The following is an 11,859-nucleotide window of genomic DNA, read 5'->3' on the forward strand; positions in this document are numbered from 1 at the left end:
GCGGTTCTTTCAAAAGTTGTGCCATACACCACTTGGAAAAATCGAGTTACTTTGGCCCAGCCTTCGATTGGTCTGCAGAAGGAATCGCCATTCCTAGCTGATGAATCAAATGATTCTGAAAGGAACGGTGAAAAGTGCGGATCCTGTTTCAGTCTTTAGCCTGAAACAGGATCTGCACTATTCACCTGTCCCACAAAGGCGCACTTCTCATGTCTGGCGCTAGTCCAGCAAACCCAGGACTGACAGAGGCCCTGCACTTGCCACCCCAGTAAAATATCTCATCTCCAAAGAAGGATTCTTACGCTAACGGTTGAAAAGGGCTCCCGTGCTTCAAATAGTGGTGAATGGATGCTGAAATAATACTGAAAACAATCCTATCTTCCAAGGCTCCGGTGCCAGCTATGGGAAACTGCAAGTTACCTGGGCCTCAGCAGGGGTTTCTCTGCGAAAAGCGTCATAGGCTTCAGGATGCAGAGACCGACCTCATGACTATTACGGTGCAAAACGCTATGGCAATGGCAAATAATTACCAACAGGCTGGTGATTTCAAAAGTGTCAGGATGAAATCTGACGCAGGATCCACACTTTTCCCATCGCACGCAAATATGCAATTACCAACTCTGGAGGTAAACAAATCAAAGGCAGGGCTGACAGAAGCCCCGCACTTACACCCCACCCAGAAATCTCAACTACCAGGCAGGATTCTTATGCTAATGCCAGAACCCTGCGCCGGTTCTGAAAATAATGGTGAAACCACAGTGGAATAATACTTAAAAGAACACTTTCTTTGTAGCCTCTAGGACCAACTCTTGGAAATGCCATGTTTACTGGGCCTCAGCCTGCTTTCGTCTGTGTAAACTCTAATATGCTTAAGGATGCAGAGACCAAACTTATGACAATTACGGTGAAAAGTGCTACGGAAAAATTGCAAATAGTCCTCCACCAAGCGGTTCTTTCAAAAGTTGTGCCACACACCTCTTGGAAAGATCGAGTCACTTTGGCCTAGCCTTACATTGGTCTTGAGAAGGAATCGCCATGCCTAGCTGATGAATCAAGTGATTCTGAAAGGAACGGTGAAAAGTGGGGATCCTGTTTCAGTCTTTAGACTGAAACAGGATCCGCACTATTCACCTGTCCCACAAAGGTGCACTTCTCATGTCTGGCGCTAGTGCAGCAAACCGAGGACTGACAGAGGCCCTGCACTTGCCACCCCAGAAAAATATCTCATCTCCAAAGAAGGATTCTTACGCTAACAGTTGAAAAGGGCTCCCGTGCCTGAAACAGTGGTGAAAGGATGGTGAAATAATACTGAAAACAATCCTATCTTCCAAGGCTCTGGTGCCAGCTATGGGAAATAGCAAGTTACCTGGGCCTCAGCACAGTTTTCTCTGCGAAAACCATCATAAACTGCAGGATGCAGAGACCGACATCATGACTATTACGGTGCAAAACGGTATGGAAATGGCAAATAATTACCAACATACTGGTGATTACAAAAGTGTCAGGATGAAATCTGAAGCACGATCCCCACTTTCCCATCTCACGCAAATATGCACTTACCATCTCTGGAGGTAAACAAATCAAAGGCAGGGCTGACAGAAGCCCCAAACTTACACCCCACCCAGAAATCTCACTATCAGGGAGCATTTTTATGCTAATGCGAAAATCCAGCTCGGGTTCTCAAAATAATGGTGAAACCACAGTGGATTAATACGTAAAAGAACACTTTCTTTGTAGTCTCTAGGACCAACTACTGGGAATTCCAAGCATACTGGGCCTCAGCCTGTTTCGTGTGTGAAAACACTGGTATGCTTAAGGATGCAGAGACCAACCTTATGACAATAACGGTGAAAATTGCAATGGAAATATACCAAACAGTTCTCCACCTAGCGGTTCTTTCAAAAGTTGTGCCACACACCTCTTGGAAAGATCGAGTTACTTTGGCCTAGCCTTCCATTGGTCTGAAGAAGGAATCGCCATTCCTAGCTGTTGAATGAAATGATTCTGAAAGGAACGGTGAAAAGTGCGGATCCTGTTTCAGTCTTTAGACTGAAACAGGATCCGCACTATTCACCTGTCCCACAAAGGTGCACTTCTCATATCTGGCGCTAGTCCAGCAAACCCAGGACTGACAGAGGCCCTGCACTTGACACCCCAGAAAAATATCTCATCTCCAATGAAGGATATCTTACGCAAATGGTTGAAAAGGGCTCCTGTGCTTGAAACAGTGGTGAAAGGATGATGAAATAATACTGAAAACAATCCTACCTTCCAAGGCTCCCGTGCCAGCTATGGGAAATGGCAAGTTAGCTGGGCCTCAGCAGTGATTTCTCTGGGAAAAGCATCGTAGGCTTCAGGATGCAGAGACCGACATCATGACTATTACGGTGCAAAATGCTCGGTCAATGGCAAATAATTACCAAAATACTGGGGATTTCAAAAGTGTCAGGATGAAATCTTAAGCACGAACCACACATTTCCCATATCACGCAAGTATGCACTTACCAACTCTTGAGGTAATCAAATCAAACGCAGAGCTGACAGAAGCCCTGCACTTACACCCCAAACAGAAATCTCACTACCAGGCAGCATTCTTATGCTAATGCCAGAATCTTGCTCGGGTTTTCAAAATAATGTTGAAACCACAGTGGAATAATACTTAAAAGAACACTTTCATTGTAGTCTCTAGGACCAACTATTGGGAATGTCAAGTTTACTGGGCGTCAGCCTGCTTTCGTCTGTGAAAACTCTTGTATACTTAAGGATGCAGAGACCAACCTTATGACAATTACGGTGAAAAGTGCAACGGAAAAATACCAAATAGTTCTCCACCAAGCGGTTCTCTCATAAGTTGTGCCACACACCTCTTGGAAAGATAGAGTCACTTTGGCCTAGAATTCGATTGGTCAGCAGAAGGAATCGCCATTCCTAGCTGATCAATGAAATCATTCTGAAAGGAACAGTGAAAAGTGCGTATCCTGTTTCAGTCTTTAGACTGAAACAGGATCCGCACTATTCACTTGTCTCAGAAAGGCGCATTTCTCATGTCCGCTGCTATTCCAACAAACCCAGGACTGACAGAGGCCCTGCACTTGCCACCCGTGAAAAATATCTCATCTCCAAAGAAGGATTCTTATGCTAACGGTTGAAAAGGCCTCCCTTTTTTGAAACAGTGGTGAAAGGATGGTGAGATAATACTGAAACCAATCCTATCTTCCAAGGCTCCGGTGCCAGCTATGGGAAACCGCAAGTTACCTGGGCCTCAGCAGAAGTTTCTCTGCTAAAAGCATCATAGGCTTCAGGATGCAGAGACCGACCTCCTGACTATTACGGTGCAAAACGCTATGGCAATGGCAAATAATTACCAACATACTGGTGATTTCAAAAGTGTCAGGATGAAATCTGATCCACGATCCACACTTTTCCCATCTCACTCAAGTATGCACTTACCAATTCTGGAGGTAAACAAAACAAACTCAGGGCTGACAGAAGCCCCGCACTTACACCCCACCGAGAATTCTCAACTACCAGGCAGGATTATTATGCTAATGCCAGAACCCTGCTTGGGTTCTGAAAATAATGGTGAAACCACAGTGGAATAATACTTAAAAGAACACTCTCTTTGTAGTCTCTAGGACCAACTACTGGGAATGCCAAGTTAACTGGAACTCAGCCTGCTTTGGTCTGTGAAAACTCTTATACACTTAAGGATGCAGAGACCAACCTTATGACAATTACGGTCAAAAGTGCTACGGCAAAATACCAAATATTTCTCCACCTAGCGGTTCTTTCAAAAATTGTGGCACACACCTCTTGGAAAGTTCGAGTCACTTTGGCCTAGCTTTCGATTGGTCTGCAGAAGGAATCGCCATTCCTAGCTGATGAATCAAATGAATCTGAAAGGAACCGTGAAAAGTGCGGATCCTGTTTCAGTCTTTAGACTGAAACAGGATTCGCATTATTCACCTGTACCACAAAGGTGCACTTCTCATATCTGACGCTAGTCCAGCAAACCCAGGACTGACAGAGGCCCTGCACTTGCCACCCCAGAAAAATATCTCATCTCCAAAGAAGGATTCTTATTCTAACGGTTGAAAAGGGCTCCCGTTCTTGAAACAGTAGTGAAAGGATGGTGAAATAATACTGAAAACAATCCTATCTTCCAAGGCTCCGGTGCCAGCTATGGGAAATAGCAAGTTACCCGGGCCTCAGCAGAGGTTTCTGTGGGAAAAGCATCATAGGCTTCAGGATGCGGAGACCGACCTCATGACTATTACGGTGCAAAACGCTATGGAAATGACAAATGATTACCAACATACTGGTGATTTCAAAAGTGTCAGGATGAAATCTGAAGCACAATCCACACTTTTCCCATCTCACGCAAATATGCACTTACCAACTCTGGAGGTAAACAAATCAAAGGCAGGGCTGACAGAAGCCCCGCACTTACACCCCACCCAAAAATCTCAACTACCAGGCAGGATTCTTATGCTAATGCGAGCACCCTGCTCGGGTTCTGAAAATAATGGTGAAACCACAGTGGAATAATACTTAGAAGAGCACTTTCTTTATAGTCTCTAGGACCAACTATTGGAAATGCCAAGTATACTCGGCCTCAGCCTGTTTCCACTGTGAAAACTCTCGTATGCTTAAGGATGCAGAGACCAACGTTATGAAAGTTAAGGTGAAAAGTGCTATGGAAAAATACCAAATAGTTCTCCACCTAGCGGTTCTTTCAAAAGTTGTGCCACACACCTCTTGGAAAGATTGAGTTATTTTTGCCTAGCCTTCTGTTCGTCTGCAGAAGGAATCGCCATTCCTAGCTGATGAATGAAATGATTCTGAAAGGAACGGTGAAAATTTGGATCCTGTTTCAGTCTTTAGACTGAAACAGGATCCGCACTATTCACCTGTCCCACAAAGGCGCACTTCTCATGTCTGCTGCTAGTCCAACGAACCCAGGACTGACAGAGGCCCTGCACTTGCCACCCCAGAAAAATATCTCATCTCCAAAGAAGGATTCTTACGCTAACGGATGAAAAGGACTCCCGTTCTTGAAACAGTGGTGAAAGGATGGTGAAATACTACTGAAAACAATCCTATCTTCCAAGGCTCCGGTGCCAGCTATGGGAAATAGTAAGTTACCTGGGCAACAGCAGACGTTTCTCTGTGAAAAGCATCATAGGCTTCAGGATGCAAAGTCCGACATCATCACTATTACGGTGCAAAACTCTATGGCAATCGCAAATAATTACCAACATACTGGTGATTTCAAAAGTGTCAGGATGAAATCTGATCCACGATCCACACTTTTTCCATCTCAGGCAAGTATGCACTTACCAATTCTGGAGGTAAACAAATCAAAGGCAGGGCTGACAGTAGCCTGGCACTTACATCACAGGGAGAATTCTCAACTACCAGGCAGGATTCTTATGCTAATGCGAGAACCCTGCTGGGGTTCTGAAAATAATGGTGAAACCACAGTGGAATAATACTTAAAAGAACACTTTCTTTGTAGTCTCTAGAACCAACTACTGGGAATGCCAAGTTTACTGGGCCTCAGCCTGCTTTCGTTTGTGAAAACTCTTTATGCTTAAGGATGCAGAGACCAACCTTATGAAAGTTACGGTGAAAAGTGCTACAGGAATGTAACAAATAGTTCTCCACCTAGCGGTTCTTTCAAAAGTTGTGCCACACACCTCTTGGAATGATCGAGTTACTTTGGCCTAGCCTTTGATTGGTCTGGAGAAGGAATCGCCATTCCTAGCTGATGAAGCAAGTGATTCTGAAAGGAACGGTGAACAGTGCGGATCCTGTTTCAGTCTTTAGACTGTTCACCTCTCACGCAAATGCGCACTTCTCATGTCTGGCGGTAGTCCAATCAAAGCCAGGACTGACAGAGGCTATGCACTTGCCACCCCAGAAAAATATCTCATCTGCAAGCAAGGATTCTTACGCTAAAGGTTGAAAAGCGCTCCAGTCCTTGAAATAATGGTGAAAGGATGGCGAAACAATACTGAAAACAATGGTTTCTGCAAAGGCTCTACTACCAAGTATGAGAAATACCAGGTAACCTGGGCCTTAGGAGAGTTTTCTCCGTGAAAACCACCATAGGCTGAAGGATGCAGAGACCAACCCTATCACTATTATTGTGAAAAATGCTATCAAAAAAGGAAAATGATCATCAACATACTGGTTATTTCAAAAGTGTCGGGCCAAAATCTGAAACAGGATCGGCACTTTCACGTCTCACACAAATGTGCACTTCTCATCACTGGAGATAATCAAATCAAAGCCAGGACTAACAGAGTCCCTGCCCTTATATCCCACACAGAAATCTCAACTACAAGGGAGGATTCTTATGCTAATGGGTGTAAACTGCTCAGGTTCTTAAAATAGGGGTGAAAGGATGGTGGAATAATACTTAAGAGACTGATTTCTTCAAAGGCTCTAGTAGCAAGTATTGGAAATGCCAAGTTAGCTGGGCCTCAGCATACTTTTGTCTGCGCAACCTCCTTAGGTTTAGGGATGCAGAGACCAACCTTAAGGCAATTATGGTGAAGAGTGGTATAAAAAATGGCAAATAATTCTCAACCTAGTGGTTATTCCAAAAGTTCTGCCACAGACCGCTTGGAAAAATCCAGTTCCTGGGGCCTAGCCTTAGATTGGTCTGGAGAACCAGTCACGATTCCCAGCTGATGAATCAAATGATTCTGAAAGGAACGGTGAACAGAGCGGATCCCGTTTCAGTCTTTTAGACTGAAACGGGATCCGCACTGTTCACCTCTCACACAAATGCACACTTCTCATGTCTGGCGGTAGTCCAATCAAAGCCAGGACTGACAGAGGCCCTGCACTTCCCACCCCAGAAAAATACCTCATCTCCAAAGGAGAATTCTTATGTGAAGGCTTGAAAAGTGCTCCCGTTCTTCAAACAATGGTGAAAGGATCGTGAAGTAATACTGAAAACAATCCTATCTTCCAAGGCTCCGGTGCCAGCTATGGGAAATAGCAAGTTACCTGGGCCTCAGCAGGGGTTTCTCTGAGAAAAGCATCATAGGCTTCAGGATGCAGAGACCAACCTTATCACTATGACGGCGAAAAACGCTATGGAAATAGCAAATAATTACCAACATACTGGTTATTTCAAAAGTGTCAGGATAAAATTGGAAACACGATCCACACTTTTCACGTCTCCCACAAATATGTACCTACCAACTCTGGAGATAATCAAATCAAACACAGGGCTGACAGAAGCCCCGCACTTACACCCCGTCCAGAAAGCTGAACTACAAGGAAGGATTCTGATGCTTATGCGTGAAACTTGCTCTGGTTCTGAAAAGAAGGGTGAAACCATAGTGGAATAATACTTAAAAGAACACTTTCTTTATAGGCTCTAGTACCAAGTATTGGAAATGCCACGTTTACTGGTCCTCAGCATACTTTTGTCGGTGAAAACTATCCTATGCTTAAGGATGCGTAGACCAACCTTATGACAATTAGGGTGAAAAGTGCTACAAAAAAGTACCAAATAGTTCTCAACCTAGTGGTTCTTTGAAAAGTTGTGCTGCCCACCTCTTGGAAACATCGAGTTACCTTGGCCTAGCATTCGATTGGTCTAGAGAAGGAATCGCCATTCCTAGCTGATGAAGCAAGTGATTCTGAAACGAACGGTGAACAGTGCGGATCCTGTTTCAGTCTTTAGACTGAAACAGGATCCGCTCTATTCACCTCTCACACAAATGAGCACTTCCCATGTCTGGTGGTAGTCCAATCAAAGCCAGGACTGACAGAGACCCCGCACTTGCCACCCCAGAAAAATGCCTCATCTCCAAAGAAGGATTCTTATGCTAAGGGTTGAAAAGCGCTGCCGTTCTTGAAACAATGGTGAAAGGATGGCGAAATAATACAGAAAACAATCTTATCTTCGAAGGCTCTAGTGCCAGGTATGGGAAATACCAAATTACCTAGGCCTCGGTAGAGTTTTCTCTGCCAAAAGAATCATAGGCTTAAGGATGCAGAGACCAACCTTATCACTATGACGGTGAAAAACGCTATGGAAATGGCAAATAATTACGAACATACTGGTTATTTCAAAAGTGTCAGGATAAAATCGGAAACACGATCCACACTTTTATGTCTCCCACAAATATGCACTTACCAACTCTGCAGATAATCAAATCAAACACAGGGCTGACAGAAGCCTGGCACTTACACTCAGTACAGAAAGCTCAACTACAAGGAAGGATTCTGATGCTAATGCGTGAAACTTGCTCTGGTTCTGAAAAGAAGGGTGAAACCATAGTGGAATAATACTTAAAAGAACACTTTCTTTATAGGCTCTAGTACCAAGTATTGAAAATGCCACGTTTCCTGGGCCTCAGCATACTTTTGTCTGTGAAAACTATCCTATGCTTAAGGATGCAGAGACCAACCTTATGACAATTAGGGTGAAAAGTGCTGCAAAAAAGTACCAAATAGTTCTCAACCTAGTGGTTCTTTCAAAAGTTGTGCCGCCCATCTCTTGGAAAGATTGAGTTACTCTGGCCTAGCCTTCGATTGGTCTAGAGAAAGAATCGCCATTCCTAGCTGATGAAGCAAGTGATTCTGAAAGGAATGGTGAAATGTGCGGATCCTGTTTCAGTCTTTAGACTGAAACAGGATCTGCACTTTTCACCTCTCACACAAATGCGCACTTCTTATGTAAGGCAGTAGTCAAACCAGTCCCAGGATGGACAGACGCCCTGCACTTGCCACCCCAGAGAATTATTTCATCTCCAAAGAAGGATTCCTATGCTAACAGGTGACAACTGCTCTGGTTCTTGAAACAATGGTGAAAGGATGGTGAAATAATACTGAAAACAATGGTTTCTTCAAAGGCTCCAGTGCCAAGTTTTGGAAATACCAAGTTACCTTGGCCTCGGTAGAGTTTTCTCTGGGAAAAACATCATAGGTTAAAGGATGCAGAGACCAACCTTATCACTAGTACGCTGGAAAACGCTATGGAAATGAGAAATAATTACCAACATACTGGTTATTTCAAAAGTGTCAGGATAAAATCGGAAACACGACCCACACTTCTCACGTCTCACACAAATATGCACTTACCATCTCTGGAGATAATCAAATCAAACACAGGACTGACAGAAGCCCTGCACTTACACCCCACCCAGAAAACTAAACTACAAGGAAGGATTCTTATGCTAATGCATGAAAATTGCTCTGGTTCTAAAATCATGGTGAAACCATAGTGGAATAATACTTAAAAGAACACTTTCTTTATTGGCGATAGTACCAAGTATTGGAAATGCCAAGTTTACTGGGCCTCAGCATACTTTTGTCTGTGAAAACTACCTTATGCTTAAGGATGCAGAGACCAGCCTTATCACAATTAAGGTGAAAAGTGCTAAAAACAATACCCAATAGCTCTCAACCTAGTGATTATTTCAAAAGTTGTGCCACACACGTCTTGGAAAGATCGAGTTTTTTTGTGCTAGCCTTTGTTTGGTCTAGAGAAGGAATTGCGATTCCCAGCTGATGAAGCAAATCATTCTGAAAAGAACGGTGAAAAGTGCGGATCCTGTTTCAGTCAGGTCTTCAAGAGAGTTTTAGTAATAAAAAGGGACAGTAAGCAGGTGTAAGAATGTAAAGGAATAGAGCACTGGAATCGTATGTAAGTGTTTTTTTTCTGTAAAATTCTTCATTATGTTTCTTCAAAGTTAATTGTAAGAAAGTCAATATGAAAGATACTTTCTTACATAAGCTTTCCCATCTAGGATAATCCTAACTACAGTAAACTAATTAAAAAATATACCCCAAGCTGACTCATCTCAGTTAAGATTCAGAACAAAAATGACATATTTTCCAGCATAGGCTTTTTTGTTTTACTTCAGAATTTACCAACTGCAGAAAAAATATTCACATCAGAAATACCAAGATTGTCCATAACACAATTCACCTTTTCCTATTATAATTCATCTCACCTGCTTTAAGAAGTTATAAAGATGAAATATTTATATTTCAATGAGCATTTGTCCCTTCATCCCCTTTCATCTTTAATTTGGTCCTACAGGGTGAAAAATGTTTTGAGCTATGGTATAGATCGCTGAAAGTCATAGAAGACTTATATTACATCAGCTTAAAAAGAAATCCACTCCAACTGTCAAAAAGCATAGAAATATACACCAGGAGAAAACTCCAAACATTAGACCCAGGTTGTACTGAAAATAATTCAACTGAAATTTCAGTTTCATAGACATCTGCAAAAGGATGACCTGGGAAATTCATGGACTTTTTACTATTATTTACAGATCCATCCTGATGCAAACTAAATTTTAGGAGTTTGTGTTTGGTGCTTTCTTATTTCTACCTTCACTTTGTTTGTTTGGTCTGCATCCAATCAATGTCCAGTCATCTGAAGAACTCATTCCAATATGGCTCTTTCCCAAGAGGACATTAATTAGAACCCCTTAAGGTATTGAATCAGAACTGAACTGGAATTTATCTGGAACCCACAGTTACATATATTATTGCCTACCTACACAAACACTGCTTTGGAAATTTTAACATCAGATTTTAATAGGAAATGTAATTAAATCTCCAAAGATTAAATAACACTGTAAGAGGAAAGTCACAGTGCTAAAAATTGCCAGATCCAAAGGTGCAAACTCAAATTATCTTTCTCAAATTACAGAATATGTTGTTACGTCATTTTTCCTGAGTAAGGTTTTGGGGGAATATTGCAGACTTGCAGGCTCTATTTGGCTTGCCCTCAATTGATATGCATAGCAGTTGATGAACTGTGAACACTCTGGAGTCTGCCCACTCAGGTTTAAATCAAGCCTTTACTTTTGCTAGCTATGTGAACTTGGGCAAATTTTATTCAATTTCTCTACACCTCAATTTCCTGAACAAGGAAATGCCCATAAAACATAATATCCACTCAATGATTTAAGAAAAGAAGTGTAAAGTAATTTATGTAAAACATTTAGCATAACACCTGGCACATAGCAACCACCCCCAAATTATGAGCTTATATGATTTATTTATCTGTAAACTCCATTAGAACTAAGAAAAACTCTGTAGCCCCAGAACTTCACCGAGTTCAGTCCCTGATACAAAACAGAAACTCAATAGCTATTTATGAAATGAATGAATAAACGAATGAATCAATGAATGGAACACCTTGTCCAGATGAGTTGTTTGTTAGAAACAGCAATAAAATTTAAATACAATTTAAATGACTCCTTCACATGAATCTGTTTAAGATGTTTGAAACATATGGCTGTTCAATTAATATAATTTAAAATGCTGAAGCCTATGTTTTCCATGAGGGGTCAGCAAGCTGTCAACATGGTTGTTCTGTTATTAAACTCTGTAACTTTCTCTTTCACCTGCTAAAGACGTTTATCAAGAAAAATATAAGACTTTTTTCAACTGTCATTTAATATTACCTATCCCAACTGTATGAAATGTAACTGGTTACATCTAAAGTCCATGAATCATTTTTATGATGCTAGTTAATAGCACTTTTATAAGACCTGCACTTTAACATCAACTGAGCATCAATGCCTGCAGGTAAAGTGTCCTGACAAATCAAATAATTATGTTAAACGGATGTGAAAGATTATATATTTTGAAAATCCCTCGTGTTTAATTTTTGCTTTGATTACTCAAAATTCATGTTGGAGGAACCTGAGGCATGCCAGCCTGTTACTGAAAATAAACACGTTTTCTCTAAGCTTATGACATAATTGTATTATTACATGTCAGAGTGACTTCACTGAGCAACTGACCAACTCTCTAAGGTTCTCCAAATAGATGACTCAATAATATTAACCTTTTTGACTAACATTACTT

This window comes from Lemur catta, chromosome 4 (genome assembly GCF_020740605.2).
Source record: "Lemur catta isolate mLemCat1 chromosome 4, mLemCat1.pri, whole genome shotgun sequence".
Classification (NCBI taxonomy): domain Eukaryota; kingdom Metazoa; phylum Chordata; class Mammalia; order Primates; family Lemuridae; genus Lemur; species Lemur catta.